This window comes from Nycticebus coucang, chromosome X (assembly GCF_027406575.1).
Source record: "Nycticebus coucang isolate mNycCou1 chromosome X, mNycCou1.pri, whole genome shotgun sequence".
Lineage (NCBI taxonomy): Eukaryota > Metazoa > Chordata > Mammalia > Primates > Lorisidae > Nycticebus > Nycticebus coucang.
In genome coordinates, this window is record NC_069804.1 from 69,760,813 (window position 1) to 69,768,339 (window position 7,527).

At 38.2% G+C, this 7,527-nt stretch overlaps 1 pseudogene; it reads left to right on the forward strand.

The window, feature by feature from the left end:
- Window positions 1-6,089: 6,089 nt before the first annotated feature.
- LOC128578331 (nucleophosmin-like) lies at window positions 6,090-6,906 on the forward strand (annotated as a pseudogene).
- Window positions 6,907-7,527: the final 621 nt, after the last annotated feature.

The following is a 7,527-nucleotide window of genomic DNA, read 5'->3' on the forward strand; positions in this document are numbered from 1 at the left end:
TCACACTGCTGACTCACATTGAGCTCCTAGTTAACTAAACCCTCTAATAAAGCTTTTTTACACTGGTGGATGTTATAAAAAAAGAGCTCAAAATAGTGGTGGGGTAGTGAGCCCACAAAAAAATTAAATGTGGAAGTGGCTGCACTAGAGTCCTCATCTTTGACAGAGTCTCAATGTGGCATAATACAGATCCCTGGAGGGAAAGAGAAGGAGGTAAGCTGGAGGGTGGGGAAGGGAAATCTTTAAGATAATTGATCCTTCTACATTATTCTTTGAGGCCTGGATCTCCCAAGTAAAGAGATAAAAATAGAGCTACTGAGGAAAAATGGCTTTGCCAGTTAATTATAATTATTATAGAACAAGCTAAAACACCCAGATGATCCACTGAATAAAACACTTAATTGGGTCTATGACTGACTGAGACCCAGGGATAGCAGGCTGGGAAGAGAAAAAGAGCTCAGGTAGTGGCCACCTGGAGAATCCTGCCCTTTCCAGCCAGAAAGAAGCAAATCATTGCTGGACAGGGCAGTGGCCCTAGCCTGTTGCTATGGTGAAGTCTTTCCCAAGAGACTGAATGTGCCTATATAAATAACCTTGAACTATATATGAAGAGAAACCAATGGACTGTCCTATTCCCTGAAGACATAAGGGAAGGCCATCATAGGAAAAACAGGGCCAGAACAGGGAAGTATGAATCATAGTAAAAAATCCTGTCTCTTCTCTTCATCCACCTTAGCCCCTGGTGTTTTGGGTGCTCACAGTGGCATTTAGAAGCTAGTCTTGGCTGGATGTAGACTTGCTCACACCTGTAATCCAAGAAATCTGGGAGGCTGAGGTGAGAGGATCCCTTGAGATCAGAAATTTGAGACCACCCTGAGCAAGAGCGATACTCCATCTCCCCTAAAAATAGAAAAACTAGCTGGGCATTGTGGCTCCTGCAGTCCTAGATACTTGGGAAGCTGAGAAAGGAGGATCCCTTGGACGCAGGAGATTGAGGTTGTTGTGAAGCTATGACAGCATGGGACGCTACCCAGGGCGACAGAGTGAGACTGACTAACAAAAAAAAGAAGAAGAAGCTAGTCTTAACCTTCCTGTGTCTTCCATCTGCTGTCCACTTTTCCTCTCTGGCATCCCACAGTTCAGTCACATTGAACTCCTCACTGTTTTCAGGACATGCCTCACAATTTCTACCATAGTGTTCTCAGAATTCATCCTCCCTCTCATCCTTTGCTTCCCTCTCCATTCTCTAACAATCTCAAGGCCATATCCTTCCCAATTTTCTAGGCCCAGCCACCAGGCCCCTTCCTCTAAGGATGTTCTCTATTTCCCAAATTTGATTGTGTCACCTCATGCCACGTTATTCCTCACCTGGTTTGTTGTACTTCTTCCATGACACTTAATGCTTTCAACTTTCAGTCCTTACTATGCATTACATTACATTTCCCTACATTTTTTGTCTCCCTTATTAGCCTTCAAGTTCCCCAAGAGATTACTATTTGACTGTAACCTCCATTAGCAAGTATCTATGCTGGGAAATTCTCAATTAATAACCAACTTGTTGGGTGATTAAACGAACAACAGATGTAATAAACAAATAGATGAAAGAACCATTTTCTAGGTAAGCTTCCTTGGTTTCCTTCCTGTTTCAATTATTGGGAAATGAAGGGAAGTTGGTAATGATTTCTCTTAGTCCCTTTCCTCCCCTACTCCCCAGCACTAGCCACTAGTGCTCTTGCCTCTAAGTACGTCTGGGGGAGTGGGGGGAGGGGATCTCACTCTGGGAAATATCCTTAACTCGGACTTTGAGGCTTTATGTAATTATTATGTTCCCTGCATGGGACACTCCCTGCCAAGTGAATGGTAGACCCGCTTCATGGTATAGGAATTGAGTGGAAAAACTGCCTTTGGGTGCTATCATTGCTCCTCATTCCACTAAATGAATTTGCATGCTCTCTGCTAATTAACAATTCTACATACTGCATATTCCTTTATTCATATGTTTATTTTATTGTCAGATTGTCTAAATGGGCATTTACAACTGAGTGAAAAGGCTTGAAATCTGAATCTCAGCCCCGAGCTATCACTAACTGACCCTAGACTAGTCACTTCACCTCTGGTTCTTCACTAGAATGTGAAAATGTTGATACTTGCAGGGTTGGTATGAGGAGCAAATAAAAAAATGGGAAGAAAATGCTTCTAAAATTGTAAATTGCTGTAGATATCAGGTCATCGCTGGAGATGGGATTAAATTAGAGCCATCTCTATTCAGATGTGTATTTAGAAACAGGAGGTGATAGAATGAGATTCCATGTGATTGACAACAGAGTCTGAAAACCTTGGCATTAAAGTACTAGTTACAAAAAAGGCTTCAATTGATTTTTAAGGTGGTTGGGGGAGGGGACTGAATGAAGTACTATCTTTTGTGGAAAGGGTGGGGGACAGATCGTAGGAGAGCAGCAAACATCATCCTCATCCTTGTGACCTAAAGTGGAACAGGGTAGTCATTTCCTAATGATAAAGCACTGTTTTAGTGTTTTACAGTTATAAAAAAAGTTTTGCCATTTATTCATTCATAAATATTTGTCAAATTATTAGACAGATATTTATTAAGTGCCTACTGTGTATTTACTGTGGACAGATAAATTACAGTGCAATGTGATAAGTGGTACTAGTGAGTACATTCATTCATCCAAATACTGTGTGCCCACTTTGTTTCAAGCACTGTTCTATGCACTAATAACACAACTCTGGCAACACAACAATGAACAAAATAGAAAAGACTCACTGCTCTCATGGAACTTACATTCTAGCCTGGGAGACAGATAATACACAAAGTAAATAAAATGATATAGTATGTTAGATGATGATGAGTGCCAAGAAAGTAACAAAAAAAAAAAAAGAAAGAAAGAAAGAAAGCTGAGAAGGGAGATGGGGAGTGCTGGAGCAGAGTAAGGCAAGATTTACAATTTAAAATAAGGAAGTTAAAGGATACTTTACTTACAGGCAATAGTAAAGAAAAACCTGAAGTAAGTAAAGAGAAACTCATGTATATATCTAGCAGAAGAGTATTCTAGTCAAGGGCAAAAGCTATAAAGTGAAAGCAAGTTTGATATATTTGAGACTGGAGTGTAGGGAATAAGGAGGGGAAGGGAATAGTAGGAAGATGAGATGAGAAAAGTTATGTGGGCTAGCTCTTATAGGACTTTAGATTTTACTCCAGATTATTTGGGGAACCTTTGGAGAATTTTGAGAGGGTTGATGAAATCTGACTTATATTTTAATGAGATAACTCTGGCTACTACGTTGAGAATAGACTACAGGAGGGCAGAGGAGGAAGCAGGGAAATCTGTCAGGGAGCTACTGCAAATGATCCAGGTGAAAAGTGGTGGTGGAATATACCAAGGTTGTAGAAGGGGAGATGGAGATGGTAATAACCAATCAGATTCTGCATGTGTTTTGAAAGGAAAGCAAACAGAATATGCAATGGATTGAGTATGGAATGTGAAAGAAAGAGAATATTTGACAATAACATCAATGTTTTGGACCTGAGCAACAGGAAAATGTTGCCACTTGCTAAGATGGACAAGAAAGCAAGAGGAAAGTTGTGGTGGGAAGACTGAGGGGTTGTAGATGGAAAGCTGAGTTTTGATCAGGTTAAGTTTCAGATGCCTATTAGACACCAAAGTGGAAACATAACATGTTAAATACACAATAGGTTATATGAGTTAATGTATATATCTGGTAACAAAGAGAGAGGTTTGGATTGAAGATATCAATCTGGGAGTTTGGTGGTTTTCAAAATATACCTAGTATTTAAAGCCAGAAGAATAAATGAGATCAACAACGGTGTGAGTACAGGTAGGAAAGTCACATTTATAGTCTGTGACAGGACTGGAATCAGTGGCACACTGGTTTAACAGCCAGTCCTCTGAAGGAAAGAAGCCCTTATTTGTAGCATTGCCAATTACCATGATGTAAATTCTCCCACCATAGCCAATTTCATTTATTTTCAAATTTCAGATTAATATGAAGGTACAAATGATTTGGTCACAATATTTTCATTTGTTAGATAAGATCCCTGTTCTAGTAGTGCCCCTCACCCAGGAGGTGTGCCGTATATACCCTAACATTGTGCCCATTAGGTGAGAACACACCAGTTCTCCACACTCATCCTCTCTCCCCATCCCCCTCTTCCCAATTTGAATTAAATTGAGCTTTTCTCTTCTGTGGGAGTGAATTAGTTCATCTACTGGCTTCATATTAGTATTGAAATACAATGGATACTTGCTTTTCCACTCTTGTGATAGTTTACAAAACTGAATGTTCTCCAACTCTGTTCAGGTTAATACAAAAGATGTAAAGTATCCATCTTCTTATGGCTAAACAGTATTCTATGGTATGTATATAGATACAGATATATAGATATGAAACAATAGACAATCCTGTGCAAATGTCCTTATAATAAAATATTTTTTTTTCTTCTAGGTAGACAACTAATAATGTGATTTCAGAATGAAATGGAAGGTCTATTGTGAGTTCTTTGAGGATTCTCCATACTTCTTTCCAAAGAAGCTGTATTAGTTTGCAATCCCATCAACATCATAAAAGTGTTCCCTTTCTCCACATCTGTGCCAGAATCTTCAGTTTTGGGACTTTGTAATGTGGGCTTTTCTCACTAAGGTTAAGTGATATCTCAATGTGGTTTTAATTTGTGTTTCTCTGATGATTTGGGGCAATGAGAATTTTTTCATGTGTTTGTTGGCTATTGTCTGTCTTCTTGGAAGAAGATTTTATTCATATCTCTTGCAGAGTGGTATATGGGATTGTTTGCTATTTTTTGTTGAATAATTTGACTTCTTCGTAGATTCTAGTTATCAACCTTTGTCATAGTCATAACATGCAAATATCTTGTCCAATTCTGAAGGTTGTCTATTTGCTTTGTTTTATCTTGAGCTGTGCAAAAGCTTGTTAGCTTAATTAAGTCAGATTTATTTTTTTTTTTGTTGTGGTTGTGATTGTCAAGTCTTCATAAAATCTTTGCCAAGCCCAATATCATTAAGAATTTCTCCCACACTTTCTTTTAGGATTTTTATTGTTTCATTGCTTAGATTTAAATCTTTTATTGATCCTAAGTCAATTTTTGTAAGTGGTAAGAGGTATGGTTCTAGTTTCAGTCTTTTACATGTGGTCTTTTACATGTGGTTATCCAAATGGTTCTCCCATTTATGAAGTAGGGATTCTTCTCCCCAGTGTATGCTTTTGTTTAGTTTATTGATGATCAAATGGCGTTAAGACACTGTTTTCATCTCTAAATTTTCTGTTCTGCTCCATAGATATACGTCTTTATTTTTGTGCCAATACCATGCTGTTTTTATCATTGTGGACTTGTAATATAACCTGAAGTCTGTCAGACTGATGCCTCAAGGTGTGAACTAGTCTTTATTATTATTGTCAGTATTATTGCTGCTCCCCCAAATTAGGACATCAGGATTCTGCTCTACAAAGTCCTACCTCAAAGGAAAATGGTGTCAGAACTTGGCAAGGACAAAGCAGAATCTTTAAAACTGTCAGGAATAGGGAGAATTCTGCTCCTGGAAGGACCAGAGATTTGTTTCCTAGGCCAGGGCTGGTTAACATTAAAAGTGGCTTTGTTTCTCTGTGTACATTTCTGAAAGAGTTGGTGACCCCATGGCCACTACTTTATGTTCTATCTACCTCTTTTTTCTGTCCCTCTGGGTAAAAGAGGAGATACTAGGCATTTATCATGTATGTTAGGAGCCTAAGAAAGATGGATGGAATTTTCCAGTGGCCCAAACTCAGAGAGAGAGGCCTGAGCACTAGAAGGAATGACTCATTTCCATGAGCTGAAGTGGAACAGAAATTAAACTGATTACAAATCCAATAGCCAAAGAATTATTTTTAACCACTTGCACCTGTTGCGTCTTGGCTCTGGAAATCACACATATGCAAAACTAGGGTAAGGATCTGGAGCTTTTAGGATGGGTCAGAGTTAAGTAATCTTTTTCAGGGAGCAATAATCGTTTATCTGTGTCCACCTTATCTCCCTCTTAAGTGTGTACCGCTTCCTCATGGAAGTTTCAGTGCATATGAACATAAACTTCCCTGAGGCCTCAGAACTATCTTTTCAGTTGTGAACTAAAGGCTGAAAAAGAATATAACTTTAAGGTGGATAATGATGAAAATGTATCTTTAAGAAAAGTAAGTTTAGGGGCTGTTGTAAAAAAATGAATTGCACATTATTGAAACAGAGGCAATGAATTATGAAGTTAGCGAGATTAAAGTAACACTGGCAACTTTGAAAATGTCTGTACAGCCAATGGTTTCTCTTGGGGTCTTAGAAGTAACACCAGCTGTGGTGCTATAGTTGAACTGTGGTTCGGGGCCTGTGCGTATTTATGGGCAGAACTTAGTAGCTGTGGAAGAAGATGCAGAGTCAAAAGAAGAGGAGGATAATGTGAAACTCTTAAGTATGTCTGGAAAGCAATCTGCCCCTAGAGATGGTAACAAGATTCCACAGAAAAAAGTAAAACTCGCTGATGATGAAGATGAGGAGGAGGAGGAAGATGAAGAAAAAGCTCCAGTGAAGAAATCTGTATGAGACACTGCAGCCAAAAATGCTCAAAAATCAGACTGGAAAAGGATTCAAAACCATCAACACCAAGATCAAAAGGTCAAGAATCTTTCAAAAAGCATGAAAAAACTCCTAAAATACCAAAATAATCTAATTCTGTAGAAGACATTAAGGCAAAAATGCAAGCAAGTATAGAAAAAGGTGGTTCTCTTTCCAAAGTGGAAGCCGAGTTCATGAATTATGTGAAGAATTGCTTCTAGATGACTGACCAAGAGGCTATTCAAGATTTCTGCCAGTCGAGGAAGTCTCTTTGAGAAAATAGTTTTAAACAGTTTGTTAAAATTTTCCACCTTATTTAATTTCTGTAACAGTAGATATCTGGCTGTCTTTTTAAAATAGTTTTAAACAGTTTGTTAAACTTTTCTGTTTTATTTAATTTCTGTGACAGTAGATATCTGGCTGTCTTTTTTATAAGTCAGAGTCAGAACTTTCCCTACTGTGTTTGATAAATGTTGTCCAGGTTCCATTTCCAAGAATGTGTTCTCCAAAATGCCTGTTTAGTTTTTAAAGATGAAACTCCACTCTGCACTTGGTTTTAAGTATGTATGGAATGTTACAATAGGACATAGTAGTAATGGTGGTCAGACATGAAAATGATGAGGAGACAAACATATAAATGTGAAATAAACTCAGTATTTTAATGAAGTAACACTGTTTCTCTTTAAAAAATGAAAACTTTCTCAGGCTTAGGAAAGAAAAGAAATCATATTCAGAAAAAATAGGACCGTCTTACACAAATGCAGATTTTACCTGGTCCTCAAAACATAAACTGTGGAAAGAGAGAGGTTAAAGGAGACAAAAATTTATTTAGAATGAGGGGATAAGGCTTAAAAATCAGTCCTATTTCCAGATGATCTGTGGCAAATCCTTATGTA